The sequence below is a fragment of the Rattus rattus genome, chromosome 15 (assembly GCF_011064425.1).
Source record: "Rattus rattus isolate New Zealand chromosome 15, Rrattus_CSIRO_v1, whole genome shotgun sequence".
Taxonomy (NCBI): domain Eukaryota; kingdom Metazoa; phylum Chordata; class Mammalia; order Rodentia; family Muridae; genus Rattus; species Rattus rattus.
In genome coordinates, this window is record NC_046168.1 from 49,587,219 (window position 1) to 49,603,953 (window position 16,735).

The following is a 16,735-nucleotide window of genomic DNA, read 5'->3' on the forward strand; positions in this document are numbered from 1 at the left end:
AGACCAGCAATAGGTGCCAACTGTGACCTCCACGCTAGCCAGAACACGCACAAACGCTGTGCATGAAAAACTCTTTCATTCTCAGAGACTCCACACTGAGGAAGAGGCAGAGATTCCCAGGCCAAAGACACAAACTGTTACATAAAGCGACACAAGTTTGTTCCCTCACAGCTCGGTCAGGCAAAGCTCAACTTTAAGAGGTCCCAGGGGTTGCTTTCCTTCCCGGGCCTCCTAGGTCTTGCTGCTCTGTTACTCCCTTTGTGGCTTCTGTCCTCATCTCGTGCCCAGTGCTCTCTCCGTGCCTATCCCAAATTTACACAAAGTGGAGAGAGAGACCCAGTCACTGTTTCATCCGTTCTTCGTGCCTTGGGAGACATGTCACCGAAGCTCAGATTTAGCCTCAGCACGTCCAGGCCTGAGAATCACATTTTAAAGGTGTTTACCACATATGGGCCACATCTTGGACGCAAATGGCCCCATGATGAGACGCCAGCACCTTGGCATGGTCAGGTCTGCTTGCTTCCTTTGCAACGTGGAGAAAGCACCAGAAGGGGTAGCAGATAAGTGGAGGTGGGGGGAACCCTGGGCCCGCCCAGAGCCGGCAGAGGATTGGCTTGCTTCTGTAAAAGCTGAGATCATAGAGACCAACAAAACAGAGGGTGTGTGAGGTATAGCTTCATATTTCTCTGGATAGAATTTTCCAGAATCAGCACCAGTACCAGAAACAGGAGTAGCTTCTGAGTACACACAGCAATGCCTTGGAGGGCATCCAGGCGCAGGCGCACTCCTCACCGCTGCGTGTTTGCCTGAGCCAATCCCTGACGTTCTGGAGTTATCTCTCAGACTAGGGAGCGTGTTCCAACAACCAACAAAGATGCCGATATCCCCACTGCTGTGAAGACTTAGGTGATTATGACCAAGTCCTCCGTTAGAGTGTAGATTCCCTCTGTGATTCACGATGAAGTCACCTAGAAAACAAAGAAGACAGACTGGAACATCTGTCACCACTGGGAGGACAGTGTAGCCTGGCAGGCAGGTGAACAGCTGGGCTCTGAAGTGCTGGCTCAGGGCTGACTCACCCAGCACCTTCATCTTCCTGATGCTTAAAGCTTGATCTCACAGGCCCCTCCCACTGCTGGCCACACCCCTCCCAGTGTGACGCAAACAGGCAGCACTCACTACCGGGATGTTTAGATAGAAGCTTTAGGGAAGAGCTGGAAAACTTGGGTCCCGTGACGGTGACCCAAGTGGCTTTGCTTCTGTTCTCTAGAGCCGTTTCTTACGACTGGCTGCATCATCAGGTTGGCACGACTCGTGTGCATAAACACGGGCAGCTGGAGCGTTATTTGTCTTCTTGTTGCTGCCCTCGAAGAAGTAGACCTGGGGCTGGGGAGTGGCTCAGTTCTTACTGCCAAGCCTGAAGACCTGAGTTCAATCCCAAGGACCCACTGGGAGAAGAAGAGAATCGACTCCTGAAAGTTGTCTTCCAGTCACTACACGAGCACTGAGGCTTGCCCATGCAACACCCGGTCCCCAATAATTAAGTTTAAGTTTGTATGAAAGGCATAGAACCTTTTAACATCGGAGTGTTATATTTTGTCAAATTCTTTTTCTGCACCTAAGGAGATGATCGTGTGATTTTTTTTTTCTTTAAGTTTGTTTATATGGTGGATCACATTCATGGATTTTCGTATATTGACCTTGCATCCCTGGGGTGAAGCCTACTTGATCTCGGTGAATGATGGTTTTGATGTGTTCTTGGATTCGGCTTGCAAGAATTTTATTGAGTATTTTCGTATCGATATTCATAAGCGAGATTGGGCTGAAGTTCTCTTTTTTTGGTTGGGTCCTTGTGTGGTTTAGATATTAGAGTAATTGTGGCTTCATAGAATGAATTAGGTAGTGTTCCTTCTGTTTCTATTTTATGGAACAGTTTGAGGAATATTGGTATCAGGTGGTCTTTGAAGGTCTGGTAGAATTCTAAACTAAATCCATGTGGCCCTGGGCAGAGGACTGCTGGATCAGGGAAGATACACCTAACCCTCAAGAGACTGGAGGCCCCAGAGTTTAGAGGTCTGGCGGGGTGGGTGGGGTGGGGACATCCTTGTGGAGATGGAGGTGCTGGGAGGAGGTATGGGATGTGGAACAGTCAGAGGGAGGACAAGGAGGGGAATAAAATCTGGAGTGTAAAAACAAACAAACAAACAAACAAACAAACAAACAGGGAAAAGGCATGGACCCACCTGTTGTGGAAGAAAAAGGCAAAAAGAAGAGACAAGCAGCTCTTCTGAGTTTATGCAGAGTGTCTGTACAGCCACATGACACTGACCCCATCAGAATTTTCTCACTGGCAACTGTGACCTCATGCCCCACACCTTTCTTTCTTTTGTTCTTTTGTTCTTTCTTTCTTCCTTCCTTCCTTTCTTCCCTCCTTCCCTTCCTTCCTTCCTTTCTTCCCTCCTTCCCTTCCTCCTTTTTTCTTTCTTTCTTTCTCTCTTTCTTTCTTTCTTCCTTCCTTTCTCTCTTTCTTTTCTCTTTCTTCCTTTCTTTCTTTCTTTCTCTCTTCTTTCTTTCTTTCTCTCTTTCTTTCTTTCTTTCTTTCTCTCTTTCTTTCTGTCTTTCGCTGGCTTGCTTGCTTGCTTTTTGTTTTTTTGAGACAGGGTTTGTCTGTATAGCCCTGGCTGTCCTGCAACTCCCTCTGTAGACCAGGCTGGCCTCAAACTCAGAGATCCACCTGCCTCTGCCTCCAAAATACTGGCTTTAAGTACATCATCCAACACTACCTGGCCCATCTTTTCTAGACATCTACAGCTCTAAACGTTTTGTTATTTTCATATGCATGTTCAGATTTGTCAGGCTTCAAGTCCCCCCCCCCCTTTATTTTTACTGGGCTTCTATCTCTTCTAAGGGTTTGTACCTTGGGCAGAAGGAAGGGACAAATCAAGACAGCCTGTTTCTTCAATTTCCGGCTTATATATAGATGGAGAGTGCCACCTTCTTATGTGAGAGGCTGACCTGGAGTCAGTGAGATGGACGATACTTTAAAGTATTGGACTTGGTGTGACAGGCAAGGGGAGGGGGCTGAGGCTGCACCTTCACTAATGGCTTCTCCCAGTGCCAAGTTTCAGCTGCTCTCCGTGACCCCTTACCCATGACCAAGTTCAGCCACCAGCCTGGGGTACAGCCTTGGCCACCTCTGACACACACTTGTCCGACCCCGAGAGCACTTCCCAGGAGATTTCACCTCAATGACGCTGGTCTCTTCTTGATCACAGCTAGCTTCAGCTGATCCATCAGGGCCAAGGATTCACTTCATTACCTATGGTATCTTTTCTAACCACATCTGATTCTTTAGCCCCAGCTAACGGGAACGTAAGATGTTAATTCACAGTGACAAGCGCCCCTTATGGAGTCTTTAAACCTCACTCTGAAGCTTCACGGGCGAGGCGTTCATTGTCTGCGCTGCCCTCAGCAGTCTTATCTTCCACGATCCTACAGAACAGCTTTGAAGGCTCAACGGATTTTCTAGCCCAAAGTTCCAAAGTACTTCCACAGTCCTCCCCAAAATAAGATGGTCAGGTCTGTCTCAAGCAATATCCCACTGTCCTGGTACCAACTTGCCTTAGTTAGGGTCACTATCGCTGCAATGATACACCATCACCAAAGCATCTTGGGGAGGAAAGGGTTTATTTCGCTTGCATTTCCATAGTACTGTTCATCATTGAAGGAAGTCAGGACAGGAGCTCACACAGGGCAGGAACCTGGAGGCAGGAGCTGATGCAGAGGTCATGGAAGGGTGCTGCTTACTGGCTTGTTCACCATGGTTTGCTTAGTCTATTTTCTTATAGAACCCAGGATCACCAGCCCAGGGATGGCATCACCCTCAACGGACTTGGCCCTCCCCCATTAATCATTAATTTAGAAAATGCCCCACAAGCTTGCCTACAACCTGATCTTACGGAGGCGTTTTCTTAAATGAGGTTCCCTCCTTTTGAATGACTTTAGCTTGTGTCCAATCGACATAAAACTATCCTACACAACCATTTTAAGTGAAATAAGCCAGACCCAGATGAAGTGGAAACTTATGGTTTCTTTGGAAAGCCGGTTGTGTCAGATGGTGTCTTGCTGGAGCAGACACAAGAAGTAACATTTCGCTGAAGCAGCCACAGGTGAAAGGACGTTTTCACTAAAGCAAACATGTGAAAGGACATGTGATGTTAAGAAGGGCCCAACAGATGGTAGATAATGCTGGATGGTATTGATATGTCTCACCATTGTTTATTGGTCTTCAGTTGCCATGACTCCATAGAGAGAAGTGCACCCAAAAACTTCTCATGGTGTTCAGACGGCTTCCACGGACTCGGGACGATTGGAAAGTGATGTCAGCTGATACAGACTAAAGTGGAGTTTTGCTAAGATAGACTCAGGAGGTGAGGCAAGACCTGTGGGAGGACATGTGATGTTTGGAAGGAGTATAAGTAGGTCCTAACGAACAGTAATGGTGGGCTTGCATTGCTAGCTTTGCAACTCTTGTTGGTCTCGAATCTTTGTCTTCGCTGATCTTCACTTTGTGGAAAGAGGCACAGCAGAGAACTTCTCCTGGTGTCCCTGCTGGGCCTGGTTGCTCCTGCTGACTGGTGCTGACTCGGCAGAGGTCTGGTTGTTTCTGTTAGGCCATGCCACCTTTTGCTATCCTGACACTACTGAACCGGGCTGCTGGTATAGTCATGAAGAGTTTGTGAGTAGATCGAGCAGCTGCTGCTGACTCCTGTGAACTGAACTGCTGATTTCCTGACAACACAGATTGGATTTGCTTCAAAGGACAACTTCTAAACAGACCCACTTCCCCTGTATCCTAACAACCTTTCTTTCCCACTACTTCTGCCAGGTAATGGGATAGACGGGGGATTAAAATATTTAAGAACCCTTATTAAAAGTAGGGTTTGAAAAAACCTAAGCCAACACTCAGAAGATAAACGTATGTTTTTCTAACACATCTATATCTAATATATATAAATACAGATATATGCATCACACACATATGGCGTGGAAATAGAAGGGGAAACATGAGTGGAGGGGAGTGGGAGATCACCAAAGAAGTATGGGTGAGAAAGAGAAGGTAACAGGGAAGGGAAGGAGGTAGATGATCATCTCGTTGACATGCAGGCTCTAGACATAACTCGTGTGGTGTGTCTCAGATAATTAGTCCTCACTGTCAGTGCAGCTGGACTTGGAATCGCCTACAGGACATGCTTCCAGGAATGTGTTTGAAGGTGTTTCCAGGGAGGTCTAAGCTAGAACCAAGAGGACCTGCCCTGAATATGGGGCCGAGCCATCGCGTGGACTGGGCAGAAAGAGAAAACAAAGACGGTAGGATTAGTCCCTTTCTTGTAGCTGTAATAAATCACCATGACCAAAGCAACTTAGAGAAGAAAGAGTTTATTTGGACTTACGGTTTCAGAGGATTAGAGTCCATGATTGAGTGAGCGAGGACTCATTTCTTGACCCAAGCACAAAGGGAAGAGAGAGAATTGGCAATGGCTGGAGTCTTTAAACTCTCGAAGCCTGCCCGTAGTGACACGCTTCCTTCCTCAAGGCCTCCATACCCTCCCCAGACCTTACTTCCAACTGGGGACCAAACATTCAATTGCCGGAGACTAGACTTCTCTCGCTCAAAGCACCGCAAAAGCTGTTATTCAGGTGTGAGCACGCTCTTGTGCTCTGGCAACAGGTGAAACCGCACCTTCGAACTGTAAGCCAAAACAAACCCTTCCCCTTAAGTGTCTCAAAAAAAATCATCTCGTGTCTAAGTTAAATTTAGAATAGGAAATCTTTTTAGAGGTGAGATTGTGGCTCATTGGAAGAGTACTTGCTTTAAGTACACGAGTTCTGGGTTAAACTCCCAGCATTGAAAGAGAGGGTGGGAAACACTGTAAAAAGATTTTAATGTAATATCAGTAGGTTTAGTATTAGCAAGCACAGCAAGGGCTGGGGTATGATAATGTTCAAGGGACCTGAGAAGCGCTAGTCCATTTTTGCCAGGCGCAGACCCCAATATGAACTTTGGAAAACGCAGTGCTCAGTTGGGTGCTTACCTAACGTGCACGAAAACCTTGGTTCCACCGTATAAAACCAGGCACGGTGGTCCGCCCTTGTTATCCTAGAATTGAAGAGGTAGAGACAGTAGGATCAAGAGCTCAAAGTCTATCTACTTCTCAGCTATCTATTAAGTGCACCTCCACACCTGACTGAAGGGCACTGTGCTAAGACCCTGTTCCTCAGTTGTTCTTGACTTGTCAGAAAAGAAAGGAGGGCTGGGGGGTGGGGAGGGGAGCAACTGCTGGGTGGAAGGTACAGGCGGGTCTTCTGGGTCCCAGGAGAAAAAGGCAGTCACAAGGAAGGAAAGAGAAATTTCTGCCGTGCTTTGGAGAGAGAACATAGCGACCCTGTGAGGTCTTGGGGGAGGGCAGCTGGGGCCTGTGGGCGGCCAGCGCTGTTTGCCAGGGGCTCGGCAGGACTAGCCACTGAAGTTTAGGGCAGGTGGAGAGATAGAGATAATAAGGTAAGGGTACACCTTTCCAGGCAGGAGCAAGTAATGCCCAGTATTTGTGCCAAGAAGGCAAACTGTAAAGGAACAAACCGTGTTTGTCTTTTATCAGCAGATTCGAGGAAAGCTGGGGGTTGAGGGCGTTGCTGGAAGCGCAGTCACCTTCCAGAGTTAAAGTCGGGTGAAGCAAAATGGAAGCCGGGTGAGGGCTGGTAGGGCAGCGGGTCCCAGAGCGGCGTTAAAACTACTCTCAACACCTGACGGCATTGCACTTCGGTAGGTACGATCATAACATTACCGTCTCGAAGAAAAATGACATGCGTTCTGTGCTTAGAAAAGCAGTTCGTTAAAATTAAGTTTAAACGTGCCGATTTTTCTTATTCATCTGATACCTTAAAATGATAATTTAGTTAAACTAGCACATAATCTGGCTGTATCAGAGAATCAGACATTTGAAATTGAGAAGATTTTCTATTTGCAGGTATTTAAAAAATATTTAGCTCTTTCGGTCCTCTCTGGTTTTAAATATAATTAGTTTAGGAATAATAAGTTTGCTTCCTATACTAATTTTTTTCAACCCGTATAATAATTAGCTTATTGAAGGTTTTATTTTCCTACAGTACTCCGCAACAAGGCAAAACAGCTCTTGGGATAAAAGCGCTGGCTGTGAAGACTGGTGATCTGACATGGATCCCTGAAACCCACACCATAGAAGGAGAGAACTGACTCTTGCAAGCTCTCCTCTGATTCCCACGTGTGGCTTGTGCTTGCCCCAAATCAATCATCAACCAATCAACCAACCAGCCAATCAAATTAAAACAATAGTTTCCACAAAGTTGATAGGTAAATCGATCTATTTGATGAAATTATTTTTTTGTGTTCTTTTTTTGCAACCATTTTAGCTTCTCCTATGCAGTTCCAATAAAACACTTAGAGAGGATTTATAAAGCTTATCGTTTGTGATGGCTACTCTTGGCTGTCAACGTGACTACATCGGGAGTCGCTAAAAACAAAGTGTCTAGGTACAGCTGTGAGGGATTTCTGTCCATTGAGACAAGAGGTGAGAAAATTCACCTTTAATCTGGGCCACACCTTTTGCTCGCACTCTATATAAAGGATGGGAAGAAGGAGGCTTTTGCTCTTCACCTGCTTGCTGTTTTCTCACTAACAAGTCCATTCCTTCACCGGCATTAGAGCCGACTTTTCCAGGATTCCAGCATATCCGGAAGACCAGCTGAGGCCTGCAGCCCTGTGGACTGAACAGCTACCAGATTCTAGGACTTTCCACTGGTAGACAGACACTGTTGGATTAGTTGCACCACAGCCTGTGAGCCACTCTGATGAATCGGTCTGTTCCTCTAGACAATCTGGACTAATATGTGGTCTATCTCTGAATCTAGAAGATTCCATCACAGATGGATCTCCTTCATCCTGCCTGTACAGTACCATAGGCTCTGTGAGTACACACACCCACCTCCCACCTCACCCTACCCCACCCCTCCAACCCCTCCCCATTCAGACAAGACAGCCAAGATCTCCAGTCCCCCTCCACCATGTAGATGCTTTGTTACATGTTCTAAGGCTGGAGAACCCAGAAGAAGCGGGGAACTCACTGGGTAAATCACTAACTTGTACTTAGGATTCCTTAATTCATTTTAAAACAAACAAACACAGCCCACACATTTTTAGTAAGAAAATAAATACTACGTAGGCACAGATTTTTTTTTAATAGGAGACCATAATAAAATTAGTCCTCATCAATTATTAAAAGGCTATAATCAACTTGACTGTCTTTTCTTTTGTCTTCTTTTTTTCCTCATGAAGCCAAAGCTGGCCTCAAACTCACCATGTAGCTGAGGACAACCTCTCAAGTGCTGGGATCATGGCGTCCACCACCCTGCTGACTTTCTGCAGTGCTGGGAGTAGAACTTAGAACCGTGTGCGTGCTAAGCAGGCCACCCACTGAGCTACAGCCCTGGGCCCATGGAACTTTTTTTTTTTTCAGATTCTCTAAGCATATTTTTCTTAGGTCCAATGAGAACAGAAGTTACAAGTCCAGATGCTAAATATGACAGAAGATCCTTTTAAAAATGACACAGGCGGAGAGATGGCTCAGTGGTTAAGAGCCCCGACTGCTCTTCCAGAGGTCCTGAGTTCAATTCCCAGCAACTACATGGTGGCTTACAACCATCTGTAAAGAGATCTGATGCCCTCTTCTGGTGTATCTGAAGACAGCTACAGTGTACTTATATATAATAAATGAATAAATCTTTTTAAAAAATGATATAGGCAGTGCCAAATGCAAAAAGACCATTGTGGACTTTAGTACACTATCAGTCATTAATTAATATGGCAGATTTGCAATAGCTTCAGGAAAACTGGAGTTCATGTTTATTTTCTTAAAGATGATTCTGGGCTTCAAAGAAAAGAATGCTTGAAGGTAGTTCCATTACATATCAGCATGGGAGATATTTTCTTCATTGTTTTTAACTTGTGTGGTATAAATTTGCATGGTATAGTATATTTCTGGAAAAAAAAGCAGTAGACCTCATTAAGAAAATAGACACTATTTTTAAGTCTTGCTAGAAATAAGAAGGCACCAGTGGTTTGAGGTTGTGTCCCGCTGTTGCTGACAGTTGGCTATGAGCTGTTTACTTCAGCATTTACGCCTATTAAGTGCTTTTCTGGGCGATGCCACTTAAGACCACAAACGAAACACATTCATAGGAGTATTTCATCATAGAGACTTCATTCACAGTGTATGTTGACAATACAGAGTCTTTCCCCACCTCTAGCTGGACTCCAGACTGCAGAACGACGTTTTTAATATCCTCATAGCTCAGCTCCACAGACAGTTCATTTGCCTCATTTTCAAAACCGCCTTGCAGGTCCTTCGGGGTAACGGGAGCCAAATGCCAATGGTATCCCATTTAAATGGCTGATTAGTGGAGATTTTTATCAATATGTAAGTCTTTTTATTGTCCCCCAAAAGCACAAATTGTACTTGTGATCAAGATCTTGTCTCTGGAGCTAGGAAACTGAGGTCTCACTTGTCCGGTTGCTGCACAGTTCCCTTCTCAGAAACACAGATGCCATCCAAAACCTTCCTGATATCCTTGTTTCTAACTGCTGTGGCTTGCTGAATCAGAGCTGCTGAGTTTGAAACACGTTCAACATCATTTCCTTCAAGGATTAACTCATCCTTCTGGGCTTGAGAGACAGAACAAGCAACACCTGTCCTCATCCAAACCCTCCGGATGTGTTTTTCACCCAAGAAATTTCGGATTTCAACCAAAGACCCATTCTCCTGAATAACGACGTTGATAGGGAAGTGAGCATCCACGGGCCTCATCTTGTAACGGAAGCCCAGTGTCACACCCTTGAGCATGTTTTAAACATGACTGCAGATGGTTCTGACGGTGGCCAGTTCCTTCCTGTTACCCCACCACTTGTCAACATGGAGCTTTTTCTTTTTCTTTCCAAGAAGACTCAGCTCTACCTTGATGTGATTGAAGTCCCTCCTCAGAGTTCCCCGGGGGCCCTTCACAATGACTGTGCGTCCCTTCACAGTGACATTTTCTGGAATGTCGACAGTCTGATGGCCGAGAATGGTCTTCATTCTCACAGTAGATGGGGCAAAGAGAGCGAGATTTTTTTTTTTTTTTTAAGAAGAATTTTACCTAGAAAACACCATGGTACCAGCTTTTGTCCCTTTCCCAGTGGCTTTCCTACCCCACATATCGCTTGCAGTGACTGTCACGCATCCTCTAGAATAGAACATTCCACGTAAGAAACGAGTGGGAATCCAGCCTAGCTTCCGTTCCAAGGATGTCTTCTTGCTGCGTGCGTCTCAAGAGCTGTCTCCGGTGCACAGCGGCTCTCCATTGGCTCCGGAGCTGTGCTGTGAGTCCTGATGGAGGCTGTGTGGCTTGCCCGTTGCTAGCTTGGTTTTCTCTCTTTGCACTGGAGACAGACGTTATATAGATTAGTGGAGGAATTCCCTTTCATTTCCACGCATCTATTTAGTAACGTCAAGGCAAAATTGCTGTTCTCGTGGAAAACCGCCGCTCTCGCGGAAAACCGCCGCTCTCGCGTCACAGAACTGAGAGACGGTTCACTTTGATGAGTAACCATGGCCCAGGAACACAGATTTAGGTCATCCCAAATTCCAGGATTCCACATGGAAGCAGTTTCGTGAACTGTTTATAGTAACGAGACAAAGAAAGTCCTAAACCAAGACACTTTTAAAATACACCATTGGAAACATTAATGAGGTGGTTAAGGTGCAGCCAAAAATGTCATCTCTAGGCGTCAGATGCACCTGAGCATTCTTAGGTCTGAGTTGGGGTCTTGTAAATCCATTCCCAGAAGCTTTGCATCTGTTTGACAGGATGTTTGCCTGATTTTATTTACTGGGGACAGGATGTTAGGCCAGGTATAGAGGCAGACAAAGAGTGGCTCTTCGGTGAGCTAAATAGAGCCTAAGATACATTGTAATTAGGTTCTGGATCTGCAACTTTCCAAACTTCACACGGCCATTGAAGTTATTATCACCAGCCATTCAGCTTTTGTAGACATAGATCCTTTCCAGAAATAAGAATTTTTCACGCTGCCTCCAAAGACCTCACTATCTGAGAGATCTGCCTGCATTTCCGAGCACCCAACAGGACCCATTTGGCTACATTCAACAGTCGGCACAGGGAGCACATGTTTTAGCTTCTCTGTAGAGAGACACAGATTCGCTGGATATTTTGAGTGTCTCAGCTCCCAGTTCTACCTTTCCTTCCCTGTAGGCTGCCTGCCGCAGCTCTCTTGTGATGGAATTCCTCCAAGTGAAGGCAGTTTAGAGGTGCTGTCCAGACCTACCTGGTGAGTAAGGTCAAGCATGTGAGGACTCGGACTATGAGTCACAAAAAATGATAGTTTGACTTGCAGCGTGCGTAACCGCAGCACAGGGGAAACAAGGGGCTTGCTAATGGCATCTTTCTAGAAATGACCCTGGAACTTTGCCATCAGGAAGGTGCTTCAGAGAGTACCTGGTTTGGGCAGGAACTGGTCAGACGTGGGGCAGGAGTTGGCCACAGATACTGGCCACACACTGACCCTACAATGCATTCAATGGTGGCAGGTTGCCATATTCCCATAATTACTGCTGGGGCTCCAGGACTTTTCCTGAGAGTCAGGGTCTGAGACGTGTCCTGAGTTTCTACTCAGCTTCCAGACCTTTTTCTGGCCATAGCTGACAGACTTGATCATCAAACTAGGCTTTGATTCTAAGATTCCCACAAGGAGGGTCTTGCCTCTGCAGTACACTGTGTGCTTACACTGGCTGCCTTGCCTGGACTGGGGAGTGGAGATGAGGGCGTCCATTTTTAATAACTGTTGTAAAATCTGTACATGCAGAATGAGTGGGACAGCTTTGCCTAGTACCACGTCCTCACAGAGCCAGCCTGTCTCACTCCCCAGAACTTTGTTAGTACTGTAGAGGACTCTTGGTTGGTCTTTGCTTAATTTTCTTCCGTGTATCTTCTCTGCCCAGGTAGGCTGGAAATCTCTCGAGGAAAGAACTAAGCAGTGGTAGGCCCAGCCACATGGCCTCCTTTCCTTCCAACATGGCGGCGTCCCAAGTTCCGTACCCAGGATGGTGGAAGGCACCCACAACAGCTTTGCTGGTTCCTCTCAACACTTGGCAACCCTAACAGTTCTTTGGATGTCTTCTCCAGAGATATCCAAAGTTTTAAACATTTTTTTAAAAAAAAAAGTCTTTTTTTTAATTAAACATTTTTTATTTATGTATGTATTTATGTATTTATTTATTGGACATGCTTCAGAAGATGGCATCAGATCCTAATATAGATAGTTGTGAAACACCATGTGGTTGCTGGGAATTGAACTCAGGACCTCTGGAAGCAGCAGACAGTGCTCTTAACCGCTCTCCAGCCCCGAGTCCCATTTTCTTTCTTCTCTTTTTCTTTTCCTGGTGGATTGGTCCATACAAGAATTTCTTTTTGTAGGGGGTTGGAGAGATAGTTCAGTAGTTGATAATATTGAGTGTTCTTCCAGGAGACCTGGGTTCAACTCTAGTGCTCACATATTGACTCAAGACCATCTATAACTCCAGTTCCAGGGGATCTGAGGACTTCCCTCTTCTGGTCTTCCTAGGTACCAGACAGATGTGTGGTACACAGACTTACATGTAGGCCAAACACTTACATACATAAAATAAAATTCTACAAAAGGAAGAAAGGGTAAGCCAGGGGTATCTTCCTATAAATCTAGCACCTGGGAGTCTGAGGCAGTAGGATCATGAGTTTCAGGCTATAGATATTTCGACCAAAGCTACATAGCATGACCCTATCTACAAAATCTCTAAGTAGGGCATCTACTTTAACACTTTGGTACTGGTGCACGAAGTCTCGGGTACCATTCAAGGCAAGCAATTACATCTGCTGCTGCTTTCCTGCCTGAACCAGGCTAGCTTCTTCATGCTGTCCATTAGCTAGTTAAGTCATCTCCTTTTGATTAAAAAAAAAAAAAACCCTTTGACCAAAACATTTTGACCAAGTACCTTTCTAATGTACGTTATTAAAACAATCTGAATGAAGATAGAAATTTATGGCCTCCTCTTTTAAAGGGCTGATACTCCTGACCTCCAAGGAGGGCAAGAGGCTTCCCTTAATCTTGTAAATGTTCCCTCTTTCCTGTTCTGCCTCGCTCCCTCCTCCGTTCTCTCCGTGTTCGACTCTGTCGAGATCATTAACACGTGCAGACTCCAGTACGTAATCCTCGGGGAAAGAAACCTTTAAGGATTCTTTATGTGGGCACTAAGCATGATTTAAGGGGGATTAAGCAATTGCTGATTTGATTACCAGGCACGAGCTATTCTTTCCTGGATGCGTAACTGAAACGCTGTCTTCCAGCCGCAGAGGAAATTGCTTGTGATGTATACATGAAAATGAAAAACGGGCTCCTTACCCAGGACGTTATGAATGCCCGTGATGAATCTGGATCTGAGCACAGTGGAACCCTTTCAGACTTCAGGGCAATTGAAATGTCAAATAATTCCTCAAGTATAATGTGCAGCTTGTTAATCCCCTGGGAGAGCCTTAATGCTCTTTGTGTGCGGGGGCAGAGGGAAGTGGGGCAAAGTGATGGGAAGAAGGGAATGCTAGCCCAGAGCATGTCCTCTCCTAGAGGTCCTACCCACAGTGCTGCCTGGGCTCGGTACCAGAGGCATCAAGGAAACACACATTGATTCACTAACGAATTCCAAGAGCAATGGCCACTAAAGGATGAGCAAGGTCAAGGGCTGGGAATGTTTCACCAAGTATGAAACAATGACATATTTAGGATGAATTACTGATTAACCACATCAGCAAAGATCCTGCTCACGGATCAATTTTTAAGAGGCTATCCCATCGCTCTGTCCCAGGAGAAATATGGTGAGAAACCCAATCAAGTATTCTCCAAAGAGAAAGCTTAAAGGGCCAGTGAACTAATGAGAAATGTCCAACCTCACAAGTGGCTAATGAAACATGAAGTAAAAAATGTAGGAAAATAATCCTTCCTTGTTAATTTAACATGACAAGATCCCAGCCCTAACCAAAACGCTTAATTTTTGCAAAGACGTTGGAAATGTGCTAACTTACATGCTCTTGGTGTGTTACCCAGATCTTCATCAAATGAGCAAGGATTAGAAAAACAATTTAAAGGAGGAATTTTGGCTTCTAGCTTCAGTTCATGATCTCTTGGCATTATTACTCCCCCTTGGCCAAGGAAGGCAGGACATCGTGGTGGCAAATGTGGGTGGAGTAAGCAGTGAAGGACATAGATATTGATAGATAGATAGATAGATAGATAGATGATAGATAGATAGATAGATAGATTGATAGATAGATAATAGAGATAGATGACTGATAGATGGTAGGTAGATGATATATTAATAGATAATAGATGATGGATAATAGATTAGATAGGTAGATAGGTGACTGATAGATACATAGATGATAGATAGATGATAGATTGATTATAGATATAAATGATAGATGATAGGTAGATACATGATATATGATATATATAGAGAGAAATAGATAGATGGATAGATAAGATTGATGATAGATATATATGATTGATAGATAATAGATAGAGAGATAGATAGATAGATAGATAGATAGATAGATAGATAGATAGGGATGCAGACATAGATAATTCACAGAATATACCATGGAAAGGAATGTTTATATCCTGCTCCTTCTGACTTCATGTGCTTCAGGAACCCTCATTTCCCAATAGTCCATTCAGTTATAGACCCATCTATGCATTAATCCGTCAATGGGGTCCGAGGCCTCGATCTTAACCATCGGATATAGATACTGTCTCCTTCTCTGTTGCTGTAATAAAATATGCTGATAGAGCCCCTGAAGGTGGAACAGACCCTCTTGGCTCACAGTTCCAAAAGAATTCAGTTCATTATGGGGGGGAGGGGATACACAATGGCAGGAGCAGGAGGCTGACCCATCACGTTGCATCTGAAGTGAGAAAGAGTGTGAGTAGGGAGTGGGACAAATCCATAAAGCCCCAAGGACTGCCACAGTGATCTACAGCCAGGCTTCACCTCCTACAGGTACACCATGGGAACAGAGTGTTCAGACACCAACACGCATGGGGCATTTCAACTTCAAACTACAACGGCTGTACCGGGAACCACACCTTCACCTGTGAGCCTGAAGGGAATAGTTCAGGTCCAGATCTTTCTCCCTGGATGCTTTCTACCTAGACTTTCTAGTGACAAGATGAATAACATGATCGTCACAGTCAGTTTCCTCTGTCAACTTGACCTAACTCAGAGTCATATGGGGGGTGGGGGGTAACCTCAAAAGAGGAATTGCCTGGATCCTATTGTCCTATGGACATATCTGTGAGGCATTTTCCTAATTGCTAGTTGATGTAGGAGGGTCCATCCAACTGATGGTCGGCAGTGCCTTCATGGTTTGGGCTATAGACTCTGAGCTGGGAAACAAGCCAGTAAGCAGCATTCCTCTTCGGTGTCTGCTTCAGTTCCTGCCTTGAGCTGAAAGCTGAGATAAACCCTTTCTTCTTCAAGTTGGTTTTTTTTTCTTTCTTTTTTTAATTGGGTATTTTTTTTTATTTACATTTCAATTTCAAATGTTATTCCCTTTCCCGGGTTTCCTGGACATAAGCCCCCTATCCCATCCCTCTTCCCCCTTTTTTACCCCCAACTTTATTAAATTGGGTATTTCTTATTTACATTTCAAATGTTATTCCCTTTCCCGGTTTCCAGGCCAACATCCCCCAGCCCCTTCCCCTCCCCTTCTCTATGGGTGTTCCCCTCCCCATCCTACCCCCCAGTACTGCCCTCCCCCCAACAATCCCGTTCACTGGGGGTCCAGCCTTGGCAGGGCCAAGGGCTTCCTCTTCCACTGGTGCACCTACTAGGCTATTCATTGCTATCTATGAATTGGAGCCCATGGTCAGTCCATGTATAGTCTTTAGGTAGTGGCTTAGTCCCTGGAAGCTCTGTTTGGTTGGCATTGTTGTTCATATGGGGTCTCAAGCCCCTTCAAGCTCTTCCAGTCCTTTCTCTGATTCCTTCAACGAGGTCCCATTCTCAGTTCAGTGGTTTGTTGCTGGCATTTGCCTCTGTATTTGCTGTATTCTGGCTGTGTCTCTCAGGAGAGATCTACATCCAGTTCCTGTCAGCCTGCACCTCTTTGCTTCATCCATCTTATCTAGTTTGGTGGCTGTATATGTATGGGCCACATGTGGGGCAGGCTCTGAATGGGCCTTCAGTCTCTGTACTAAACTTTGCTTCCCTATCCCCTCCTAAGGGTATTCTTGTTCCCCTTTTAAAGAAGGAGTGAAGGATTCGCATTTTGGTCATCCTTCTTGAGTTTCATGTGTTCTGTGCATCTAGGGTAATTCAAGCATTTGGGCTAATATCCACTTATCAATGAGTGCATACCATGTGTGTTTTTCTGTGATTGGGTTACCTCACTTAGGATGTTATTTTCCAGTTCCATTCATTTGCCTAAGAATTTCATAAAGTCATTGTTTTTGATAGCTGAGTAATATTCCATTGTGTAGATGTACCACATTTTCTGTATCCATTCCTCTGTTGAAGGGCATCTAGGTTCTTTCCAGCTTCTGGCTATTATAAATAAGGCTGCT

At 45.1% G+C, this 16,735-nt stretch overlaps 1 pseudogene; it reads right to left on the bottom strand.

The window, feature by feature from the left end:
- Positions 1-9,593: 9,593 nt before the first annotated feature.
- On the bottom strand, positions 9,594-10,166 carry LOC116884734 (annotated as a pseudogene).
- Positions 10,167-16,735: the final 6,569 nt, after the last annotated feature.